The sequence below is a fragment of the Dermacentor andersoni genome, chromosome 9 (assembly GCF_023375885.2).
Source record: "Dermacentor andersoni chromosome 9, qqDerAnde1_hic_scaffold, whole genome shotgun sequence".
NCBI lineage: Eukaryota > Metazoa > Arthropoda > Arachnida > Ixodida > Ixodidae > Dermacentor > Dermacentor andersoni.
In genome coordinates, this window is record NC_092822.1 from 98,334,282 (window position 1) to 98,361,128 (window position 26,847).

Below are 26,847 nucleotides of genomic sequence, written 5' to 3' on the forward strand. Positions count from 1 at the left end.
AACAAGTTGTTCTGTTACCAGTCTTCTCATGCTTTGCCGGGACCTTCGGATGCTTCCAGTGCCCCAGGCCGCCAGGCCAACGCTACCCTTGGGGCTTGCGACCCATTTGCAATAACGGGCGTCAGCACCGAGACCCCAACAGTAGCCATCGGTTTCAGACTGTTGAGCTGCGTGTGTCTCTTGCTCCTCCATATAGAACTTTCAATAATGAAGCAAAAGGTCTTTTCAGATGCGCAGCACCTACTTAAAAGTCATAAACTGATGCACTGCCTCAAACCACTCTTGGAACCAAGGTCGCGAGGAGGAAATTTATTTCCATAGAGATAGAAAGATTATTGAGAACATTTGGCAGGTATTGTTGAACTATCCAACAGTAACACTATGAAATGGCTAAAACTAATCACAGGTTTAATCAGTACGAGGCCGTAACTTGGAGGACAATAGGCAAGCATCAAAATCTTCGTCCAACACACGAACTCTTCACAAGAAATATGTTTTCTACATAAAGAAACTAAGTGGGCGAGCGAATGACTGGGTAGGTAGGAAGTAGGTACGTCTGTCGGTCGGTAGTGGATAGCGGCCGTCTGCGACCACTTTATTTGCATGCGGTTGAGCGGTGCACTACCAAAATAAATAAATAAATAAATATTGTAACGGACACTGCGACACAACATAGACACTTCGTAAACCTGCATGGCCTATGGCGCACACACATCAACCCCTCCACAAGGCGCAGCTGATTCAATTTTACGATGTTCTCTCATTATGCGCCAAGTCTGACTTTATACTTTAAACACTTCTGGGTGCCACGACCGTATTTGCGAACGCATTGACAAGTGTGGAGCCCGTCGTTTTGGAGCCGCATAGGCAATGCAAAAAGCCCAACTTTCTTGTGTGAGAACATTTTCAATGACAGCATAAAGAGCACACGGTCAGCAGTGTTCACGAAAACGGGCGCCCGTGCTGCCTAGAATGTACACATATCCGGCTTCTTTTGGGCACTACCATGCACCAATACCACTAATTCCCACTTTTCTTTTTTCTTTTTTTTTTTTGTGCCTGTAGTACTCTAACAAAATTTGTCAATGGCTAATGAGCGGCGGGTCCCGTGCGTGTTTTTTGCTTTTTCGGTCATTGTGACAGGCGTAAATTATCCTACTGAAATACTCGTATTATGTTTCATAGCTGAGCATGACATCATTCTAGTTATGTACAGTGCAAGATGAAATTCCCCCCGGCGATCTCCAAATGCTCCATTCTTGCGCCCGCTGACATCATATTTGACGTTTAAGCAGGCCAATCCGTAAGATAGGGGAACAGTCAACAACGTATCCGTAATATCAGCGCATAGGAAATAAAGCACAAAAAGAAAACGACGGGACAAGCGCTGGCTCACAAATGAAAGTTTATCGGGAAATTCGTTTCATTTTTCTGTGCTATTTGTAAAATATATGTGCGCAACGTTACTTTTCAAGGAACCTTCCAGCGTGACGTGTTTTGGCTTAGTTTGTATTTATTAAATGACACGATTATTAAATGACACGATTACCGCTAAAGAGGACTACAAACAAGAACTGCCACCACCCATGATCTCACTGTTGTTCCCCTCTCTGGTTCACCTCTTGGCGTAAGCATATTCTTTCACTGTGAGACAGCATTTATCCTCGCTTTTAAAGCGAACAGCTTTCCTTGGCTCTTTCTGCCATTTCCGTGGTTGGCAGGAGGTCTGTGTTCGTCGATGGTCACTGGGCGGACACGGCAACGACGGCTTTCGTTCGTTCGTTCGTCTGTCCGTCTGTCTGTCAGTTTGTTCGTTCGGCCGCTGTCTCTCTCTCTCTCTATGTCTTTCTCGTTCTTTACTTCGCTCGCTCGTTCTTTCGTTCGCTGCTAGCCCGTTCTTTCGTTCGTTCGTTCGACCGCTCTCTCTCCCTCGTTCTTTAGTTCACTCACTCGTTCGTTCGTTGATTCCGCCGCTCTCTCTTGTTATTTAGTTCGCTCGCTGTTTCTTTCATTCGTTCGTTCTCTCTCGTTCTTTAGGTCGCTCGCTCGTTTTCTTTTCGTTCGCTTGCTAGCTCGTTTCTTCTTTCATTCGTTCGTTCGACCACTCTCTCTTCTTTCGTTCGTTCGTTCCTGTTTCTCGCTCGCGTTCTTTAGTTCGCTCGCTCGTTCGTTTGACCACTGGCTAGCTCGTTCTTTTGGTTGTTCTTATAGGACCGCTCTCTGTCCGTTCTCTCACGTTCTTTAGTTCGTTCGTTCGTTCGTTCGTTCGTTCGTTCGTTCGTTCGTTCGTTCGTTCGTTCGCTCGTTCGCTCGTTCGTTCGTTCGTTCGTTCGTTCGTTCGTTCGTTCGTTCGTTCGTTCGTTCGTTCGTTCGTTCGTTCGTTCGTTCGTTCGTTCGTTCGTTCGTTCGTTCGTTCGGCCTACTCGCCTACTCGGTATGGTTGCTTACATTGGCAACCATTACCGACTGGTAACTGCCCACAATGTTTTCTGTTTTCTGCGGATGTTCTGTTCCGTGCTGTGCTAAGTCTATACTGTTGTGAAATGACCAGAAAGCGGTGCTTCCTTCTTCACTTCTTCCCGCGGCTAGATTTGTAAACCGAATCTACCATTGCACAGAACAGACGTTCGAATGAAAAAACGCCCCGCCGTCTCATTGTCCTAAGACTGGGCTTCGGCATCTTTACGTCTGCGATGAATGTCCTAACAGCGACAACGGATACACGCGAAAGAGCCAAAGAAAGCTATTCGCGTTTAGGATATTTTAGTCTTGAAAAGAACGACGTCAAGTACGTGTCGTTTCTTCGAGGCTCATTTCATGCGCCGCCACGTGACCCCAAAGACAGTCTCCAGCTGTTACAGTCAACGGCGCTACGATCGCTTACTGCATTTGCGAGAGATTTGTGAAAGTTTGCGCTAGCTCCTCCAGACGTTCTTTTGAACCTTGTATATTGCGCAAAGCCAACGCAGAAAATTATTATCTGTACAGGCCCCAATTTCCTTAATAGGAGCAGGCTTCTGTTGAAAAGAGAACGTTTTAGAGAAAGGCAACTTCGCGCACCCCTTGCGAGCTCACGCGCCGCTGACGAATGCGAAAATTGGCTGAGATGTTCACAGCAGCGTATGCTATCCGCGGGATATGTTTTTTCACCAAACACGAGGGCTTGCTCAGGACCCCTTGAAACAAATACAGGTGGTCAAAATGAACCCGGAGTACACCACTCCACGTTATGCCTAATAATCATACCGAGGTTTTTGCACGTAAGACATCAGTGTTAATTTTTATTTTTTAACATACGCCTCACGGTCACCAAATGTAAACTCAAGCTAACGTAGGAAGCGCTCGCGACATTCGAAAACGGCCGACAACGGCCGTATTACGCTTTCAATTATTTCATAAACAAGGTTTTTTTTGCAAAAACCTGCAGTTAACTGACATTCTTAATACCTAGCTCACGGATGACGCATAATATGCTCCCCCTCCCTTCAACATTTAAATTTTTTGGCACTTTGATAACCTTCAGGACGCCGCATTTCGATGGGAGCGAAACGCGAAAACACCCCAGTACTTAAATGTAAGTGCATGCGCATTAAAGAACCCCAAGTGGTAGAAATTTCCGGAGTCCCTCACTACGGCGTGCCTCATAGTCAGATCGTGTTTTATGGCATATAGTACCTCATAATTCCTTTTATTTATTTCAGGACATTGGGAAATCTAGTCCGCGATCAGTAATATATGCTTGTAGAGGTGCGGGATGCCTGTAGAAGTAGTTTTCTAGAAAGGCTGTCTGTAACCTTCATACTTCGAACCTTGAGTTGAAATCACACAAATCTTGGGCCCCATTCTCTGCATACATCGAATTGCTACCAAGTTCGGTTTGTCGGAGCTGCAAAAGAGCTTTGCAACTCTTTCATTAGAACGTTTCCAAACACGCAGAAAACTGCGGTGCATCAATTTTTATTGTGTCGTAATTGACCGACACTTTCAAATAGTCCTTGCACATCGCCCCTAGCCAGCCTGGCATACTCTCTAAATATAAACTTCTTGAATCATTAGTTGTTTCAAGACACCGTGAAAATTGCGACATAACGTGACCGTGTGCATCTCGTCGCACTAGCAGCCTGGCTGTAAAACGCACAGCAGACGTTTGTGACCTCGCAAACCCATAGCCCAATTCCCAGAGAGGCTGCGTCTTTCGAGCAGCAGCATTGGAAATTCCTAATGACTTTGCTTAAACGAAACACTGTAAAAATTTGCCGTTACATTACTCATGACACTTCCAGCAAAATTCCACTCGTTATGACGCTTTGTTTTCCCAGGACTTAGGAAAACAATGTGTATTTACTTATCATGTCTTAAGGCACGAACCTAAATGAATGAGGCAAGGACCGCAAATGTCGTTGGTTCACCTCTTAACACGTAATAATAAGCTGTTCCTAAACTACATAGGTGGCAAAGTGTGGCTGTTTCTTTTGACTTTAGTTTTTTTACGCGCAACAACACACATCATAGTCTTCTGTAATGCGCCTAATATTTTCTTGAAAAACTGCGCATTTTGCGTGTATGTATTCTTGAGTATTTATAGCTCGGTTGATGCACTTTATGTTGTTGGTGGACTGCATTTTATCTCATCATGTTGTTGCACGTGCGTATTATATTTCTCTCTTGTTCCCGGGTATCTTTCTAGTTCAATCTGTATCTTTACGTGCCCTTGCGCATGCGTGCTGCATTTATATATCTTCATTAGTGTTCCTTTCCCCACTGCAGCAGTGTGTTTTGTTAGATAGGGACACAGTGGCGCCAACAACACCTCTAATAGCACTCACACGCTAACCGACGTCGCCACTAAGCGACTATATTTAAGAGTGTATACATTTTTTGGAATAAACAGCGCCGAGCCCATCCTTGCCGCTGTTCAAGCCAAACGCTGCTTTCTTCACCGGACTACTACAGTGAACTGCATGCATTGTACTCCGGAGCAGTCATCCTTTGTCAAGCCATTTGTTGCTTTTTGTCTATGTCTACACGACATTTTAGTGCCGATATATATGATAGAGTTACTAACATATCCTAATTTTTAGCAGTGCAAAGTTGGTACGTCCATGTAACACAAGGTGCAGCGGCATACTGCTCAGTGGCAAGACGGTCGCTGTGGGTCTATGTGTAGGCACCATGAGCTAAGAGAGAGAAAAGGCTCCAGGCCTGTTTCACTTAAACGACGTAGACGTAGAACACAGTGTCGCGCTTATAACTGTTTTCGTGGTAGAACGCGCTTCACGAATAGGTCCAAATAAATAAGCGAAAACGTTCGCAAACTCACCCGGTGCTTCTGACACAGACGAATATTCACTACCTGAAAAAGGCCAGGAAATTGGGAAAATAAAGACAAATTAGATCAAGGTGAGCAAGTATTTCTATTCCACCTTTTTGCCCCTGCATATTCGCATGCCTTATTTTCGTGTTTATGCTCCATTCTTATCAAAAATAAAACCAAACTGTGTATCCTTACAAGAGCCGTAAGATTGGTATTTAGAACATATGGGATGATTGGAAATCATACAATAATTATTTAGTGTATAACTAACAGCTAGCTGCACTTTTAAGGATCGGAATTTGCATTCATTAGAGGGTGAAAAAACGCATCCCGGGAGGACTTGTAGCATTCGCTTGTTTCCACACCGTATTGCGTAGTCCACCCTGTTACGTGACGAGCTTCGACACTGTATGTGAACATCAGTGATAGCGAGAATTGCCATGGAAGCTCCCAGAGCTACGATGAAACCTGAAAAAAAAAAGCTTTCCTGAGACGTACTCAGCGGAAGAAAACTATCAGCTCATTTCGTGATCATTGTAGGACGAAATTCTATACATTGCCAAAGTTGTTTGCGGCAAGAAGTCACGAGGCCCCTAGGTCAGCGCAACCGGTGCGCATAGGAGCATGCAATGGGTTCAAAGCGTGGCCTATACGACATTGCACCGGGGTCGATCCCGGCCATGGCGGCCCGCATTCCTATGCCGGCGGAATACAAAAAACGCTCGCGTACCGTGCATTGGGTGCACGTTACACAACCCCAAGGGGTCGAAATTGATCCGCAGCCCCGGCCTACGGCGTGCTTCGTAATCTGACTGTGGTTGCAGCACGTAAAACCTCAGAGTTAGAAGAAAAAAAGAGTGCCAAGAACAGAAGATAGATACATTGTGAGTGAATGAGGAATAGTTTCATGGAAGCTGAATGTTCAAACCCTGCTCCTTTATAAACACGCTCACTTCATGCAAGCCCGTCGGTTAGGCGTAAGCAGGTCACGTCACTCATGGGCAACTGCTTCGAGGCGTAGGTGGTGGTCGTAAACTTTATTGAAAAGGGGAAGGGGAAAGGGGGAGGTGGCTGAGGGATCAGGCTCAAGTAAGGCCCTGGGCCTGCTTGGCCTTCTCCGCCCAGTCCACCAGGTCAAGCTGTCGGTCGACGTCCCCGGAACTGAGCCAGGCGGTCCAGTCCAGCCAGTCAGAAAACGGGAGCGAGGTGCATTCCCACATTATGTGTGTGAGTGACCCTGTCTGTGAACAGAGCCTACACAGGTCGCTTTCCTTGCCCCCTGTGATTTTGTTAATGTACTTTGGGTGTGAGCATGTGTTTGTCTGGAGTCGCCTAAACGAGACCGATTGCGTTTTATCCAGTTGCTTGGCCCCTGGTGGGAGCGCGCGACGCCTCAAGCGATGTCTATGGGCTATTTCGTGATAAGTCTCGCAGGGCTTCTCGTGTCTCTCCCCCTCGTTCACGCCGTCCACATACGCGGACGAGGCTCGGCGCCGGAAATCTCGAGCCAAACTGAGAGCCAACGCGTTGCCGGGCACAGCCGCGTGAGCGGGAGTCCACACAAGAGTATTTAGGCCGCTTAGGGGCGCCGCGTGATGACATGGTACGCCTGTTTGGAAATGCTACCGCGGACGAAATTCCAAATTCCGCGGACAAAGGCCCAGGGCTGCCTTTGTGGTTCTTCTGATCATTGTGTTTAATTTAGCTAAGTCCGTGGCTATGAGTTTGACATATGGTGTCGAGTACATGGTTCTGCTGGTAATGTATGCCTGCACAAGTCGAAGCAGCTCGCCCTCGCCAATGCCGTAGTGCCGATTAGCCACCCGGCGAATCAGCTGTATTGTGTAATTGGTCGCCCTCTGGAGTTTCTTTAACATGAGCCCGGAGCACGTGTTCTGAAAGTCTAGCCCCAATATCTTGGTACTTGGGCGCTCTGGGATGGTAAGTCCTCCGACCTTAAGTTCAAGGAAGCGGCTCCCCCGTGGAAATCCCCCGGGACAGCTGCTTCTGCCGGGCTTGATCAGGAGGTATTCGGATTTTTCCGGTGAGCACGTCAGGCCCCTTTACTCCGCATAAGCTTGTACGACGTCGATGCCGGTCGCATGATCTCTTGAAGAGTTTGTGGATCATCCGCTGCCGCCCATAACGTCCCGTCGTCAGCGTAGAGGCTGTGGTGAAGCCCGGGGAATGAGCACAGCAGGTCCGGGAGCCCGCGCATCACCGCGTTAAAGAGAAAAGGGGCGATGAGCCTTGCGGCGTGCCTCGGCTCCCCAACTCTATAATGTCAGTTTCATGTTCGCCGACTTTGATCCGGCACTTCCGGTCGGTGAGAGAGTTTCGGACGTATTGGTATGCTCGGTTTCCAACCCCCAGTTGGGTCAGGCCCTCGAGCATCGCTGCATGGGCGACATTGTAGAAGGCCTACTTTGCGCTCTCTTGCAGTTTAATTCAGTTTACAGGGTGAAACAGACCGAACACCTTTACACTGTAAAAATCAGCAGCGTCAATTTTTTACGTATGGAAACTACTTTAACCTCATGGAATGGCGAGCTTCACAGTGTAATCACCTACCTGTATTGGTTGAAAGCTTTATTGTGTCATTTACATAATTACTTTAATCTATGCCTGTGTTTCAAGAGCAATCGGGATTAAGTCGTTTAATCATATAATCTTCCCTATCTTTACCAAAATTCAATCGTATTTTTGAAAAACATCGCGTACAGTCAAACTTCTTTACAATGAAGCGCTTGGGTTAAAGAATGTTTCGTTATACAGGCCACTTTGTTGTAAAGATCGATCGCATTACCGTTTGCAAATTCGTTGCAATAGAGCAGGCTAAGCATGTTTACCAAGCTGAATCTTCTTTCTTAAACGAATTCAAGTGATACTTTGTGAAAGAAGTAACTAATTTTCTTCTGGACACTTCGTCCGACGGCTGAAGCCGACTGGGCATCGTCTGCTGCGACACTCGGGACTGACGCACGGGTCAGATGATAACTGCTGCCTTTGTCAAAACGTTTGGTTTGTCTATCTAATATGTCTCTGACAGAGCTACATTAGAGTAAGGACCTCCCTCGCGGTCGTTTAAACCGTCGAACGGCGCTCCCTATATGAGCACCGCAGCTCAGTGCCGAGCATATAAGGGAAAGTGGCAGGGCTGCTACGTACGTTCTTTATAAAGCAACAAACCAGTCGTCGAAGACACATACATTCCTTCGTTGCAGAGGCACCATTAGTTGCTATAGCCTTCGGTGTAAATGCGTTCACGACACACAGGAACGTTGAGGTTTGGGCCTGGACATGACGAATCATTCTTTGTGCAGGTCATATTGTTGCAGTGACGTTCGTTGCAGAGGTGTTAGACTCTATAATAATGACGCTGTGCTGTTTCATATTCCGCTCCGTTGACGCTCATTGGCCCAAAGTTTCATTTCACAAAATTTTATGTTCCCTAATATATCACAAAATGATAGCGAAATCGGCACTGCGATAAGAACGACAAATTAAGACCTTACCTTCGTCGAACGAGCTGGCTTCGTATTCTGTAAAGAACGAGAGTTAAACGAAATAAAACAGCGGTATACGCACTAATAAACCAAGGAAGGCATACATATTAGTCACGTAATTGTTCGATATGATAAAGCGTCTGAAGGCGCAACTATCACTGATACATTTACAACGACAAGACTAAACATCTAGAAAGCCAGTATTGCTCGGCCCGTTCGTCCTTGTCGTTATGCAGACGATGTCGTCAGGCATGGAGGATGGAACTGAACTCTGCGTGAAGATATGCCCTTTGTTTTAAATGCGTAGGTATTTATATGCTTACCCAACGGGAAAACCGTCGACCACGTAAGACGAAAATGTGGGCCGGTCCCGGAGATAGTGAAATACCGGTCTGACCCACGGCAGAGGCGAAGTAGACTTCAAGACTTCAAGCACTCAGCAAAGTGAAGCCTACTCGGGCTTCAGCGACTTCAGAAAACTCGTACAGCTTAAGAGGCAGACCGCGCGATGAATAATGATTCCCGACCGATTGATTGCCCAAATGTGTCAAGACAGACAAAGGACCATGTGATGCAGCACAATAATTTAAGGATTTCAGCACAGACATGGGATTCAACATGTAGCGTAGAGTCCAAGGTATGCCGAGCCTAACGGCATCGCAGAGGGAGCGGTCCAAACATCAAAGAGCCTACTCAGAAAGTGTTCACTAGACGGAACCAACACTGAAGTAGCCCTGCTCAATCTGCGAAATCTGCCTAGAGGTGAACGGGGCTCCCCAAAACAAGGTTTGTCCGGTAGAAGAACAAGGACTCTCACATCCCAGTCCACAGAAGGCTACTACTACCATAAATGACCTATGATGTGTCAGAAGCTCTGCTACACGACCTTAACCGCCAGAAAAATATGCTTACCAGCATACAGACAGAGCTCCTCCGATGGCTAAGTGTTGGAATAAAACAGAAGACGGGTCCTTGGCACAGTTATACGAAGAACAGAAGAACCGCATCCTCTCACTGTGCAAACACAAGCAAGACGATACCGCCAAAGCACAGCGCGCGCACTTCCAATAGAAGTTCGAGCTGCACTGACCGATTCAACCTTCACCAGCCTAAGCAACGACAAACAAGTCCAGCGATTTTGCGATGTTCACTGATCTTAATAAAATTTTGCATACACGTTCTGTTCTGCGTTCTGATTATGTGCGCCAAACAATATGGCTGCAAGTAATTTTGTTTTCCTGAGAATGAATTTTAAATGTTGGTTGCGTTCCCGACTCATGACTTTCTACTTGCCACCCTGTGTTTGTGACGTCAGAGACTACACCGCCACTGTCGCTGAAATCGCCGCTGTCGAGCTCGGAAAATCTGTAAACGCTCCCTGTGTCGTCAGGAGACATCGCTTCGATCCTTTGGCGTTAGCGCGACGTGTACTGTTTGTTTAGCATGCGTTCTGCGTGTTTATAGTATGGTAGTGCAGGACCTGACGTCATCGACTCATCGCGACGTCACACGAAGCAGCTACCCGTTTCGGTTCTGGTATCTCGTTTATTGGTCATTTAAAATTATTGATGAATTTCTAAGCAAACTGAACCACCCTAGCGGTGACAGGACTGTCAATTCCATCTGAAAATGCAATACCCTATTATGGTTAAAGAAAACGCCGGAGTTGCCCTTTAAGCACACCGAGCCTGGATGTGGGACAAAGGTCCGTAACCGCAAAGTCTGGCAATGTGATCAACCCAGTTTACAGGCATGATTTATGAAAAAGGGGATGTCACGAAGACAAGCAAAGCCGAGCCCATCCACATCGGCTATTAAAAGACACTGCAGAGCGTGTTTATGAGACAGTAAGTTGTACTCCTATAAATGGTACGAATAAACAGTTTTATTCGTGAAACGATAGAAATGTTTTTTAGTCCGAACAACGCCGGCATTGCGGTCACGCGAAGGTGTCGCACATCGACTCACACTGCTGCTAAGGCAAAAGTGACAAAACTGGACATCAAGGCTCTCGATCACACCGTCATATGCGCCACACGCTGCAACAAAGCTCCTTTCATCGGGACAGCAAACACGCCCTTAAAATATGGCACCATTATTTTTTTTTTCACGTTGGGGCAGACACTTTTACACTGCTTTTTTCGAGAGGCCTTCTTCTTGAAGTCATGTCTAAGAGCACACAGGCCTACTGCTATCTTGGAAGGTTGCGAGAGTGTGCGACGCAAAGCCGTCTCGAACGCATGCGCATGGGGCAAGTGAAAACCGTTACTAAAACCACTCACCAGCCATCGTAGTTGTAGTTTCCTATACCGTATCATTCACCAGTGAACGGACGAGTGAGTCTTTCTTCTTCTTCTTCTTCTTAACCTTGCATAAATAAGGCAAATACCTAGAAGGGGATATGGTGCTGCCGTCGTTTGCTGTGCGCGAAACTTTCCACAATGAAGTAAAACCAACTCCACCGCGCGGTTGCGCCGAGAGACGCCAAAGAGCTACTTCGCGGTTTGTTCGCCGACGACCGAAATGCCTTCGCTGTAAAAAATAAAGCAAAGAATGAAAGCCTCGCAACCTGGGTTCGAACTGTGGACATACATATTGCTAGGCGGAAGTGTTACCTCTCGACCATACCGCTTTTTTTTTTTTTTAAATGGTACTTAGTAAGGAAACGTGTAAGCCAATAAAACATTCGCCAATTGTGCATAGTCATAGAATTGCGGTCACAAGGACAGTCACACACACGAGACGCACTGCTCAAACTTTAGGTTGAAAAGCTGGTTCCGCTTTGGAAGGATGATAAGGATAAGCACGTCACCGAAATGGGGTACCCCTTCGGTTTAATCATAAACATGCTTAGGTGCACAGTCATCTTACCAATGGCAGTCTATTATCATCGCCTGTGCGCTGTTTGGTCACATCTGGCCCTTGCGCCAAGAAACTCCAATCATCATCATCACCATACACAGTCATCAGGATGAAATTCCCCCTTGCAGATAAAATCGGTTCAGCGTTGGGGTCCATCGTTCGCACTTTCCACAAACTGTGCAGTCCCACGGAAAAAATTTTTCCGCCAATTACGATACTCCCTAAGGAGACATTTGAGCGCAGCTCCATATGTGTTTTCATTTCGTTATATACTGAAGCAAATTAGTTGAAAGAGACATGTAGCTGAGTCGGTGGTCGTCAAAAAACCTGACGTGTGGGTCAATTGCGTCGGCTTTTATACATAACTCGCCGAAGGTTCCAGTGTAATGGATGGTGCCGCTTGGCTTCCAGAAAGTACCGCACAATATCGCGCATACAATCAGATTACAAAACAATCGCGAACCATGACAATCGAAACAAGCGCGAACGAGACCAAACCAAGCAAACCAAACAAGTGCGAGCGAGAGCCGCTTCCCTTTTGGCAACGACGTTCCGCCGAGTCGCCAAAATTACGGCGGCATTGCAGATCGTGGACCATGGGTATTCGGCATGATCTGCGTGACCACCGGGGAGCTCCGACTATTCAAGGTCGACCGACCAGACGCGCAGACGCTAGGCCCCATTATTGCAGCCAACGTAGAACTGGGGACCATCATCCACAGTGATGAATGGGCCGCATACAACTGCATCCCGAACTTAGTGGATGCTAACGGAGCGAGCCTCAATCTGCAATTAGAAACAGTAAACCACAGCGTGAACTTTGTGGACCCGATCAGGGGCGTTCACACGCAAAAAAAAAAAAAAAAAGTTATTGGGAGAAAGTGAAGCGCCACTTCCTCTCTGTCGCCTGCAGGGTAACAGCACCGCTGCTGGTGTCGCACCTCACATGGCTGTGGTGGGAGTCAATGGCCGCACGCGCTGCAGACACATTTCTGCGTTTGTTAGAAGCGATCGCTCGGCGCTACCTAGTGTGAAGGTACATGACAAAGAAATTTACTATCAAGAAAGTAATTTACTATCAGAGGATCCAGAATACGGGAAGGGTTGGGTTGGAAAACTCTTTCTTCACGCAGGAAAATCCTAAGATTGAAATTCCTTTATGATATATATAAAAGTAAAACCGGTATCGACAAAACACTGTTCATCAAGGAGCCGCATTACGTTTCATCTAGGAGAGACCACGCTAACAAAATTAGAGCTTATCAGTGCCGTACCAATGCGTTTAAGTATTCATTTTTTCCTAACACGATTAACGATTGGAATGAACTCCTTAATGAAGTCATGGCAGCTTCTAGTTTTGAAAATGCTATTGAGAGCCATATTCTTTGATTGTTCTGTTATTCATCTCTGAACATACGCTACTTTTTTCTGTTAGTTAGTTACTTTGTTGCTCACTTTGTTTTGTACTATGTTAGTTTGTATTCCGCTTTTGCGAATTTCAGTGCTTAAACTAGGTTGTATTTACCGATGTATTCTTTTGATGTTGCTGACTATGTTTTTATTGTGACCACCTGTATTTTAACCCCCCTACGATAATGCCGTACAGGCGATGTTACCGTGTGATTTAGTTAATTTTTTCTTTCGCCCTATCCCGCTGCTTCATTTATTTGGCCTGAACGAGGCAGACATGGTGAAATTTTCGAGCAACACACCTTGCTTGATCGCTAGCACTCATTTAAATTATTCCGCGCGTAAGCCATGAGTTTCCTCTTCGGGGTAACTAGTAGCAGCCACCAGCTGCTACTAGTTACTCCGAAGATGGCAGAAAAGAACTAGGAAGCTAACCAGTAAGTATGCCAGACACTAGGACGGAAAAAGACAGAGCATTAAACGACAGTTTAAAAAGCTGGAAGGTAAAAATTGGATAAATTCGATGGAAAAGAAGCATAGTGTTGAACTATATCGATACTGGAAACTACAGATCAGGAAAGAAGCGTTTTATGATAACTCAAGAGGCAGTGCCCTACTCTTTGAAGCTAGGTCAGGATGTCTTAGAACGCGCAGCTATAAAAACAAATTTAACGAAGAAGAAGAGACATGTACTGTGTGTGGTAAATCTGTAGAAACGATAGAACACTTCACACCAAAATGTGATGGTATCCATCCCGATGTCAATGCTGGCACAGTCGCGCTTCCTGACGTGCTAGGGTTTAGAGATAACAATAGTCATGTAAATAAATATGCGGTGGAAATTAACAAAAAGCGATTGGAAGATTGGTGGTTAAAAGCAGCGAGGTGACAGAAGGTTAAAATTGTAGGAAGACGTATTTAAGGAAAATGGCGAATTTTAATAACTTACAACACAGTTAAACAAAAATAAAAAGCTGAGCATGGTGGAAACTGCCATCGCCCCATTTAAAGGGGATTTTCTTACATTGCATCCCATCAATCCGTGTTCCAGCACTCCCGGCCGTCATCGTAAAAAGAGGCCCGCTTTCACCCCCATAGAGTTACTATACTGACTCTAGAGGACAAGCTGCCCATAGGGCCCATGCATTCAAATCGGGAAACGCAAGAGCACCGCCATGTTGCTACGCACTGAGATTGCCAGCTCCTGATACGCTTGCTGGACTTGCTGACAGTAGTCAGTTTTAATCTGGCAACCGTAGCAGCGTAGCAGCATGGCGCCTCGCTTGTAGTGTCATGATGTGAGGTGTGCGTGCAGCCGTGTGTTTGGGCTTTATAAGTTGGTTCTTTATTCTATGTTGCGGAATGGTGTGGGTGTGGTCCGTGTTGGCCGTACAGGTGGCAGTTATGCAATCGAAGGATGATCGTGGGGGGTATTCCTTAAGAGTCCACCTAGTGGACTGTCCATTTCGACCGCTGCTGACTGGATACAGCTGTACGAGAGAGGAGGAGACGAGTCCTCTGTCGTACAGCTGCGAGTCCTCTCTCGTACAGCTGCATTGTTGAAGTTTCCGGCGGTATGCAGTTTTCAGCGACCACGCCTGTTGCAGGAGTGTCACTTGACGAAGTTACGAGTTAGGAGTTCGAAGCTGTGGTCACATTGCTCGTTGGCGTTCCGTAATTCTCTTCGCAGGGGCGCGGTATGTTGCAGAAGCCGCTGGGTGCTTTTTTCGTTGCGGGGTGCTTTTCTAGTCGCTACAACAGATTTTTTTTATTCATCTGCAAGTACTGATCCAGCTGTAGTGCACATGTAACCGACAAACGGAAGTCTCATGAGAGCACCTGAGATAACAAAGGAGGCGGCGCAGGAACTCCAGGGCACCCAAGGGCCAGTGGGGGGATCAAAGCTGTAAGCAGAACGATACGTAGGTTGGGGCCGCCGAGGCAGGTGTGTGCCAGGGAGTGTTCGCACAGACAGCTCCCCTGGCATGCGCAGCGGTGCCTCGCAAGGTCAAGACACTTTAAAGGCACCTGCACCCATTATCTTTCCTTTGCGTCGGTGCAGTGAGCAAGATTAACCAGAATAATAAGGAGCGCATCCGGTGCAGTCGCGATTGGGATCCATGGCATATGTAGCTCGCGTCGCCGGTCATATGTAGTAATATCAGAGTTAGTTGTATGAACTTTATGCATAATACGCTTTCTTATGGTACCTTGAAGCAATTCGTGTAGAGGGCGGTGTTGGTACATTTTTTCGTACCGCCCCAATCTTATACACCCCCCGCTACAAACACACACATACCTATTTTTTTTCTATATGTATACATACAACTACTTCCCATGACAGATTGACTAGTTCAAGTTGTCATCTTGTCCATAACTGTAATAGGAATTACTTTAATAAACACAATTCCACGATGGGATTGTTTACTTGTTTTTTATTGTAACACTCAAAAGTACATAAAACCTTATTTCGTATATGGGAGAGAAGTATACGCATTTTGCACATGTCGATATCACAAGCTTAATGCAGTGTGCAATACACAGACAAAGCAGTTACTACTACATGAACTGCAGCATTGAGGACTACACAACAAATACGTAACGAAAGGTGAAAAATATAGAGGGAAGCTTCAAAATACGCTCTGTAGCACTGCAAAGCATAACATATATTGTATGTGTACACTAATTGTTCCAAAAAGCAATACATCAATGTCCCATTTGCCTTCAAGCTTATTATCAAGCTCAAGTTTACTGAAGTTTATTATTAGCATATGTACAACAGGAATCTGCTGACACACCCGCAGACAAGGTGTGCTGGCTGCCTCAGCGTAAGAAAAAGAAATTGGGTGAATGTCAACACCAGTGCCACTGCTCCTGGCCTCTGACCTGAACGTGCCTCCGCAGCATCTTTGTTGGTGGAGTCTGCACAGGTGAGCTGGCGTGGCGATGCGTAGGATTCATCCGAGAGAAAGAGTATCATTTACATGGAGAAGTGGCTGTTTACATTGCCTGTCGCTTCCCTCAAATGCTTGCTTGGCGACTAGGGTGACACACCCGCAGTCAAGGTGGCTGTTCGAGGTGTTCTGGCTGCCTAAATGTAAGAAAAAGAAAGAAATTAGATGAATGTCGATACCAGTGCTATTACTTCTTTACTCTTACCTGCATTTGCCTCCACGGCTTCTTCACTTGCGGAGTCTGCATGAGGGAGCTGATGTGGCTAGGCGTAGGCATTGTCTAAGCAAAAAGAAAAGGCCATTCAATGGAGAGCTATGGAAATAAATGCAGTTCTTACGTCTGCTTCTTGCACTGTTCTTGCCTAAACATTTTCAGAGATAGTGTTCAGAATACACTAGCACATAGACTGCTTTTGCTTTTTACCTGTAGGTATTGCTGTGAGATCCTTAGTATGGCTGCGTGCAGCATTCTAACACTTGGTAGAGGCACTTGAAGTGGTAGCCAAAAATATAAAGAATCATCCTTGTCTGCATGAATGCTTTCAATTTCCATATGCCATAGCGTCCTATGTTGACGCGCGATCGCATGTCATACCTAAACTGTAAGAAACTACTATGCGTCCAAAAAACAGATTCGAAACCAAAATTTGCGTCATCCTTTACTGCATGAATGCGTATATCGTGGTTTACATAAGTCACGCACTTAGCAAACGCTTTCTGTAAACTTTTTATTAACGCATTATCTTCATAAAGCCATCAGGTATCCTTTTTTAATTTAGAAAGCATAAGGTAACTTGTACTTGTTTTCAGCTCTTTCAATAGTAACTGCGCTGGCCACGTTGACCAGTAGCAACAGGGCGGCGCCCAAGCAGTTCCCACTTTTTCGGGCCAGCTTTTCCTCTAGAGTTGGTTATATTAACTCCATGGCCGTAACCGCGGCAACCATGGAGGAAGGAAAACTGCCTGCGTTTCTGCACTTCTGGCGCGTGTGCAGCATTTGTTTTCCGTGCCGCGTGGAGGAAGGAAAACTGCGGAGAGGCCCTACCCCGTCCGCGCACTAGGAGAAAAGTGTGGAGAAAATGACATAATAGGTCCCTTTTTTTTTTTGCTGTAGCGGCCATGCCTTCGGGCCACAATGGCGGCTTTGTTATGGTACTGTGCGCTCACACGTGTTGCTCCGTAGGTTTCGTACCGTGGCAAAAGCGCGGTGTGGGTAGGTTTGCGTTAGTCTCCGTGTTTTGTTGCGCTGTGTTATCTGGACCGTGCTCTCCCGGATGTTGCTGTGGCCAGGTGAGACAGGTGGAACTAAATCTCGTGAAATGAACGTTAATGCCACGCTATACGCAATGTACCGCGCCACGGCGATGGCAGCGGGCGAAGGAATATCTGCCGGAAATGTTGCCCTCTTCGGCGGAATCATGCTAGCGTCCCATCGCAGGCCGGAACCGATGCGTTTCAGTATCACCACAATGAACGCCTTGCAGGTCAGTGATTCCTGCTTTTGACGGCGCATGGTCATTTGCGGCACGTAGAAGACACGTTATGCAAGAATGCACAGTACTAGTTTTGGAACACTCGTGTTCAGTAACAACTTGCTTTTGTGCCTATTAGAACGCATGCTGCTTAACTGTTGCTTGTTTCTCGCAGTACTCGCGACAGCGCGAAGTCTTTTAAGCACAGCGCGTTCGAGGTTCATGCACACCGGCACAGGTGTACCACAATACACGTGCTGACAGAGCATTACGCAGAATATGTGCATTTTGCTGCCGTCGGCACCGTGCGCTGCCCAGTCGACGCTTCATCCTGGAAGACGGGAAAGAAACGGCCGCTTTGACTTAAGGAACGAATGCTCCCTACCGCAGGCGTGTCCTGTCTGAGCGCGTGAGAAGCCCCTGGTCGCACGTAGGCCGGTTCTACGCGCGCACTGTTCTGCACCGCGCGCCGACTATCGCAAAACTTTGGTTCCGTGAAGCTTCACTTATCGTGGGAAGAAGGCACCTCAGGCCGCAGTCAATGAATGTAAACGCGGAGTCGAAAATGACATTCTGCCTCCTCGCCGGCGCGCTATCGTAGTGATGCGCGGCAACCTGAAGTTTGTTCAATAAAGCACGACGATTCCTCAAGCCACAGCGAGAATATCTGTTTGTGCTCATAAACTCAAAATGGATCGCAAATGGGTCGGTGTGTCGTACGTGTCTCCAGTGCGTTCTTGCAGTGCAGTGACAATGCGTACATTTTTTTAGTGTCTCCAGGCGTCTACCTTGCGAATCCATCTGAGAGGCCCAGGAAGCCCAAGTAGCGAAAAGCAAGTAGAAGACAGCGATAAAGGTGACCTTTTTAAAAAGAAACCAAGAATTGGGCAACGGCCGGTACCTGCGGTTGATGAGAACAAACAGTTCAGTTGGCTGGCCTTACAAGGTATGTTTATTTTCATGAAAGCCGGTAAAAGCAGCCGATTAGACCTCACGGCTCAATTTGCGAAGTTCATTATGAACTGTTTTTTCAACATGACTTCGGCAACGGTGGTGCAACGAGACATCGCGATTACATCCTTTTGTTTAGCATTACTGCGGAGCGCGCGACTCCGAGCAGCCCGGTTTGGCGCGGCGCAGCGTGGTTTCGAGAGAAATGTAAACGAGAGGCGAGCTGGCCCGATGTGATGGCGGAGCAACGTCAACTTACGGCTTCACTTATGGTACCTTCGACTGGTCGCCTCCATCCCCCGAAGTCGGGCAGATCCAACGTTCCCCAATCTCAGAGATAAAGGACAAGCGCGCAAGCTGAACATGTGACTCGCTCTCGTAGTAGGGAATGGCAGATGCGAAAGCACCTGACTACTGCCAACGTCCGATGTTTCCCCTGTCCAAAGCTCCCGGCGCTGCCGGCAAAACCGGCGGACGCGCCGTGGAACGATCGTTCGTCGAGACGCCAGCACGCAGTGGCCTAGGTTGTGGTGGACCGTCGCAAACTGCAGCGACGCTGTACTGTGAAGACGTTGCGGGAGAAGCTTCGATCTCGACGACTGCCCTGACGACGGAGCTCGGAGCGCCTCAGAGCGTTCGAGAGGAACCAGTCGAATGCAGGGCGCGCACCCCCTTTCAACCAGCCGAAGACAACGCCGCCTGCGAGAGCGCTCTGAAACGACCAGTCGAAGATGTCATTAGCTTCCTAAAGAGTGACGTCAGGTCGCCTCATCAGTTTTCCTTCCTCCATGGCCGTAACGATGTGCTGTCGACTCGCTGCAGCAACGTCGCTTCTCGGATAGTTCGACGCTCATTTCGACGTGGGCGATGTCGTTTACCGTGTGCATGGTTGGGAGAGTGACTTGTCGTGCCTCCCGCCACTCCGGGAGACGGCAATCAGCAGTTTTCTTTCCACTACAACTGCGAAGGGCCGACGAAAGGCGTACAAGTTGGTAACGGAGAGCTACGTGGTTGCCTCTACACTATCCGTGAACTACTCCTGCAAAACGTAAGTTTTTGCGGCTGAATGATACCAGCTTCATAGCTAAGTTTAGTAACAGAGCTGAAAAAGCCCGCAAGGCCAATACATTGGTGTGCGCGAGGATTCGGGATGTTAGGAAGCGTTAAAATCTCCTGCACCCCGTGCGCTTGTTCGGACCCATGTAGTAGCAGTGGCGTAGCCAGATTTCGCTTGGGGAGGTCGCGTGGCGGCTCCGCCTCCACTCTATAGACCTTTTTGAGGGATAAACTACATGAATAATAACTGCATTGCCATTGCGAAAGATGCTTCACACGAATTCTTGGACGCTACGCACTGTCAAGACATGTCATCTTTTTTTCATAAAGTAATGTACTCGTATTTCCCAAAATTTGTGCCCGAAATAGCTGATAACAATGCTTCCATGTTCTTTTTCTAATTAATTAGTAAAGAAATTACCACACGAACTACAGAACTATATGAGTTCGAAACCAGCAATGCAGTGCAGCAGGAGAAATATGTTAATGAAAATTTTGTGATTCAAGAACCTTGTTTACATTTATGTACATATGCAACGGCCAGGGAAGAATCACAATGACGCTGTCCCTTGTTCCAATGCATTGCGCAGTAGCAGCTGTCACCGGTGGTGTAATGTGAGCGATTGCACCGAAATTACAGCCGCAACAGAGAGCACATATAGAAAGCAGGAGTTCTGCAATATATGCGACGGCGAGTCAAATCAAAGTGAGCCAATGCGAACGGGGTACATTATGTAAAGGTAGTCTCCATGAGCATTTAGACGTTTGTCTCACTAACGAGTTGCGTGATTCCCGTCTCATAAAATACCTTGGGTTGTGGCTTCAAAAAGTCTCCGACTCTTTCACGTCATCGTCGGGCACGAATTATCGTTTCCTTGAGCTGTTTTAGAGCGCAGCTCTTTGGCACCCTTTCCCGCGTTTCGCGTCGCCGTCGTGCCTCGTCGTAACCAAGGCCATCATCCGCGGTCTTGGCGCCATCTCTCGCGCGCGGCGCGACTCTTGCTCTCCCCTTGTCCTCCAAAGCCGGATCGCGTGTTCTCGCCTATCCTCTCGCCCCCGTTCCCTGCACAGCGCCGTTTCAGAGACTCTCCCCGCTACCGTCCACACCGCCCTCGCCGTCCCTTCTCCCACCGTCGCCGCACCGCCGCGGGGCCAGTGGAGGGCGCTCCTTGGCGCCTCGCGCGTGATGCAAGGCTCTTTGCTCCTCCGCATCCGCGTCGCGTGGATGAACGGCTCTCAGCCGTCTCTCGCTTCCCCGTTTTCCGGAGCGTGTTCCTCAGTGGCATTTGTCGTCTCTGGCAGTGCTTGCTCCTGGCTGTCCTCCCGCCTCCACTCTTGCCCTATACCTCTACTTACCTGGCGCAGTGCTGTTGCATTGACTCGAAAGATAGTTATAGCGTTTTGTCCCCTTACTTCTAGTTCCCGCCCCAACCTTGTACGGCCCCATTGAGGCCTGTCTGTGAGCGAATGAGTGTGTGACCTCTACTCAGTACCCCTGTTCTCCACCCGTTTCCTCATCGCACCTCAGAAGAAATATTAAATAATAATTGCTAATCCCCCCCTCTCCGCAGTGGTGACCCACTATAAGATGGCGCGATGGCACGTCGCCGGAGCGCCGGCTCGATAGCGGCGGATCGCGGTATGTGCTGCCCAATCTCAAACGCACAACCGACTCCGCTCTGCACTGCATGTTCTGTATGTGGTTGCCTGTTGCTAAATAAGGCAGAAGCTGCGCTCAAAGATCGCATTACCAAGAAGCGTAATCGTCGGCCAATTATTTTTTTCTCTGGCCCCAAAATAAGGAAGCCACAAAGCCACAGGTCAGGGCTGTATAGCGGATGTTGCAGCGTTTCCCACTTGAACTTTGCCAGTTTTGTATTAATTATATCAGCGACACGGACACGGGCATTGTCGTGGAGCAAGATGGCCCCATTCATCAATTTTCCACGTGGTTTGTTCTTGATTGCGACACGCTGCCGATTCGACGTTTCACGATATCGGAAATGATTGAGAGTTTCTCCAGGTTTAGCAAATTCCATTATTAATGGCCCCTGATTATCGAAAAAAAAATCAGCAGCACCTTTCCGGCGGAAATGACGGTCTTTGCTTTCTTTGGCGGAGGGGGGGGGGGTGAATTCGAATGTCCCTACTGTAAGCTTTGCCGTCGTGTTTCAGGCTCGTAGTAGTGGCATCATGATCCGTCCCCGGTCACAATTGCACACAAAAAGTCGTCACTCTCGTTGTGGTACCGGATGAGATGAGTAAAGGCAGCGCCAATCTTCTCCGTCTTCTGCCGGTGGTTCAAAATCTTGGGCATGTATTGCGCACACAAGAGCTGATAACCGAAATATTCATGAATTATGGTGTGAACCAAACAATGACTTATGTTCACACGCCCTGCCAGTTCATCGATGCTCATTCTGCATTCTTGTCTAATCAGCTCATCAACCTTTGCAATTGCGTTGGAGGTGATTGCACGGTGGCTTTGGCCCGGTCTTGGATCGCCTTTCCAACTTTCACGTCCTTCATTGAACCGTTTGCTCCAACGCTTCACAGTGGCCAGTGAAATGCAATGTGCAACGTACATGGCAGCCGCACGGAGACTAACTTCTTTTTGGGAAACCACCTTAAGCTGTCAAAAATCTTCATTCACCAGGCTGTCCAACTTTTGGAGCGTCCATTATGTCTGTTAACCATGTTCAACGCAGTGTATGAGAACATTAAAGAACATTTATCATCTCATTTGCGTGTCACTTTTGTAAATGAGAGATGCCTGTGTGCTACGCGCATGCCTCGGACATAATGAACCGAACCATTATTGCGCGGGGTTGGTTGGCTTACTTTCATTTTACTCGTCCTCGTACATTAGAAATGCGAATTTACAATGGAATATACAAGCGCGAAGATACAGCTTGATGAAGAGCAAGAAAGGTGTCACTGGAAACAAGGTTCACTGCACGTATAGAAAAAACCTCGCAATGAGATATTTAACTGTAAGTATAAGTATCCAATAAATCTACGTATCTAAGAAATATCACTGTACATAATGGGTCAAACAAGGCAGATAAATATGTTGCGCAATCACAGATTCACAGATCACAGAATGCTAAGCGTCCCCCCCCCCCCCTGCCCTTCCGCCACTCCCCCCAATGTATGGATCTTTTCATCGGGCGAGGAGGAAAGGGCACGCGGCGAGCCTTTCCTCCTCTATGGCTTGGGTGATCCGGCGCGGCGCTGCTTGAAAGTATTGCTGTCGCGTGCTGCGGAACGATTTCGAGATGTTTTAGATCGTACTTTGTGAAATTTACGCAATGTACGTTCATATAAGGTCGTCAGGGAAGCCTTTCGGTGCATCGGTAATTACAGTACGAGAAAACATCTCTTGGGGGCGCAAACATGTGACGCGCATCGTCAGCCGCGGTGTGTGTATGTGTTGTGAACTATTTTGCGTATATCGGTTTTAATTCAACGAAGAGAACCGGGGTCTCTGTATTACCAGCAGGAAATGGTAAATCTGCACACTATCTGATCGCTTGGCGTAGGGACTAAAAACATAAAACATAAGAGCGCATGCTCGTGTACGGCCAACCTAAGGCAACCACGAAACATATAAGCGGCAGATGCTATCAAATATTTGTGATACACCAGCATCGTTCTGGCGCATATCATGTCTCGTATGCTTGAAATCACTATTCGCAACTTGCACGTACGGTGGCGCCGTCTTGCGGCGGCGGCCGGAACCAATCGAAAGATTATGGCTGCCGCCCGTTCGCGTAGCGTGTTGGTGTTGTCTACGCTTTCCCTCTACTTTTCATTGATGTTTTAGCGCGTTCGAAGCTCCAGCGGGATCCTGAAGGACACTTAACGTGCTCAGAATGAGCAACTATAGACGTAACCGCATTTGCTGTGTGCCGCAATGCCAAAATTATGCGGTATACTATAGGTAATGTGAGCCTTCACTCATTCCCACCGGCTGCATCCATGAGGAAGAAATGGATTATTAAGTTGCGGATCGGTAAAGCTGTCACAGAAGCGATGAAGGTTTGCAGTGCGCACTTCACGCTGGAGAACTTTTTTTGGAATACGACAGGTGAGTGACGATTGCGAGCACTTGAAATCGCGAATAGCCGTACCTCCATAAAGACGCAGGCATACCACCATATTATGCGCAGGGAAAGAAATAATACAGAATCTTAACTCAAATATGTTGTGGGATGAATAATGTTTGGGTTTTTGTCACTCATGCCATTGCGGCTACGTTGGAGCGCAAACATTCTCCGTAAAGCCTTGTACCTGCTTCAAAATTTCTTGTTCTCGAACTCACCGCTCATTCGTTTAATTTGTGCTCTGCAACGTCGGCTTGACTTTCCATCTATTTTCGAACAGAGAGATGAATTTCTCATTTGTGCAAAGTCGTGAGACATTTATCGCCGTCAGTTACTGCGACGTAAGTGCGGGTGTTCTGCTTCGAAAGAGACATAGCCAGATGTGGGGAAGGCCAACGCAAGCAAAGAGAAAAAGCAGTTTTAGCACCGAAGTTCTTCATGTACCTTTTGCTGTAGCCGCAATTGTCTTGAGTAGAATGGCTGGTTCACGAATGTTCAATTACCGGAAATGTGAGGGGCAGCAAGTTTGGTGGCATTCTGGGAGGCATATTCTTGCAATTTATTCTGGCTTCTGAGGTCTTTTCGACTGATTGCAGTTCAGAGAGACTAATGCATCCCTGTTAGTGCATATCGACAGTACATGCGTTTTTTTCTTCCAAGACCCAGCTGTCTGGACACCACGTCGGAAGCGCTTAAAGAAGACAGCAATTCCGTCTAGGTGTCTTCCTGTCTAAGTGTTTGACGCTGTGGATGAAGCTTCGACGCAAGCATCCCATGAAAGATCTTTGCGGGCATCAGCAAGATCATGGGCATGTAAGTTGCTCGCCTAAGTTGAACTGAGGTTCCCCAACCCTTCTTGCCTTTGTTTTGCGTTGAACGTAGGATGTCCTGCATGATGCCATGCTGAGGCTCAAGCATGACCTTCTTACTCCTGCATTTAGTAAAGATACCCAAGCCATCTTAGGACTAAACCTTCACGGTGCATTCAACAACACAGATCATGGATCTATCTTACGTGAATTGAATGTTATTAACTGTGGTCGAAAAATGCATGACTACATCGACGAATTTCTTACCAATCGCACAGCTGTCGTTAGTCTCAATAATCAAACTTCTCCCCCAATCACTTTAGGTAGCTTTGGCACTCCTCAAGGATACATACTCTCGCCGTTTCTATTAACCTAGCTATGAAGTCTATTGCTGGGACGCTGGCACAAATACCGGATCTCCAATATTCTTTATATGCAGACGACACTACCCTATAGATTAAGGGTAGCTCGGATGGCTACATTCAAGATACCTTACAAGAGCCGGGTTCAAGAGCTACAAGAGCCAAATCTGAGCTGTTGCTTCTATCCGCAAATAAATGCGATATGCCCAACATTCAGATTAATATTACCGGGAAGCAAGTTCCCGTAGTAGACAAAATCTGTGTACTTGGCATGCACATTCAATCTAACTGACTCAATACCTATGCACTTCAATCGGTTACTGCCAGCGTAGGCCACACCACACGGCTTATAGGAAGGGCGTACAATAAGTACGGAGGTCTCCGCGAGGCAGAATTGCCTAAACTACAGACTCACACTTTTCTATCTCCTGCCTTACGTCACAAAATTCACCCGGGAATATACCCTACCTCAGCCTGCAAGTTTTCTCCTGCTAGCAGAGCGGACCTTAACCACATTATGTGGCAATGCAAGAACCACTCCGCTCCCCCTAACCTTTGGAGTGTTTCAAGTAGTAGGGAGCTGTGGGAGGCTGCCATGTGCAGCTACAACCCCGAACTTCAGGAAGCTATCCTGAGGTGGGCCGAGTGGTAGAGGAAACCTACCGCGAGTAGGATAACCTCCCTCGCCTTCTTCTCGCAGCCTCTTTCCCTTTAATATGGGATAAATAATGTTGTTTCTCTCTCTCCTGCATGAAGTAGTGGCACATAGTACCATTAGCATGCTTTTGTTGCAGAAGTATCCTTAACACAAATTAAATAAGTTCTCCTTAAGAAAAAAATCAGAAGTCTATGTACGCATCAATTAAATCTGCTAGAGAATTTTCCGGCAAGTGCAGACATTGAACGCTATAAAATGTATATAGGTATGGACATGAGATTGCATTTTCTATTTGCCCTCATGCTTGCCGGACTAGAAGGAACAAGCAGACTTACTCAATTTCCTTTATATTGTATTCATAACTTGACAGCACTACATGCCAAGAAAGGTGTAATTTTCAAAAAGCCTGGATTTCTTATTTTTTTGGAGCTGTGTGCACAACTGAAAATGGGCCGTCAAATGTGCCTTTGGGGTCATGTACAGCACAACACCCGAACATCGAAAAAAAGAATTATGGGGTTTTATGTGCGAAAACCACTTTCTGATTATGAGGCACGCCGCAGTGGAGGATTCCGGAAATTTCGACCACCTGGGGTTCTTTAACGTGCACCTAAATCTAAGTACACGCGTGTTTTCGCATTTCGCCCCCATCGAAATGCGGCCGCCATGGCCGGGATTCGATCCCGCGACCTCGTGCTCAGCAGTCCAACACCATAGCCACTGAGCAACCACGGCGGGTCCGAACATCGAAAGTTCGGAAAATGTAAGTTCGCAATTGTAAGCCTGAATATATTTCATTCTTTGATAGAGAAAACAAAATCCTAAGGTAAGCTGAGTAAACCGTGTTGAGAAATTAATTCAGTTTGAGCATAAATTAGACATGGAGTAGAAAGATTATTCCAGCTTCATGGTATGCACTTGTTGCTGTGGTACATGTACAATTGTAGTTTTTGTTAGTGTAAGTATACTTCTGTGCATTTCACGTGCCATATTATCACCCATCATTCATTTAATGCTGAACTTTATCCCAAGGAACCTCCTTTATGGATGTTACTCTCTGCTTAGTGAAAGTAAATAATAAAGTATCCAAAAACCATGTGGCATCCAAATATATCTTACCAGAAACACGTAGGAGCTCTAGTTTAGTGCACTTGACACAAGGTACAAGTACAAGCAATACGAGAAGCAACATGTGAGCACATAGCACCAATCTTTTTTGGCCCCTGTGTCTAACATAACCTCCCATTGAATTGGCCGTCTAAAGAGTGGAAACCAGACGTTCACATGCCCTCTTTCACATTGCTTCTAACTCTGCCTTTGCAGGTTGGGGAGATATGTCAAGTTCCCTGTCATGTGGACTTTCTGTTGTGGTATATGGAGGACCTGA

General features: G+C 47.0%; 1 long non-coding RNA gene across 1 annotated transcript; it reads left to right on the plus strand.

The window, feature by feature from the left end:
• Positions 1-19,177: 19,177 nt before the first annotated feature.
• On the plus strand, positions 19,178-26,100 carry LOC140213113 (uncharacterized). The gene is made up of 3 exons (XR_011890053.1): positions 19,178-19,517; positions 24,292-24,444; positions 25,890-26,100. It is a non-coding gene; the product is annotated as an uncharacterized lncRNA (long non-coding RNA).
• The last annotated feature ends 747 nt before the right edge of the window (positions 26,101-26,847 follow it).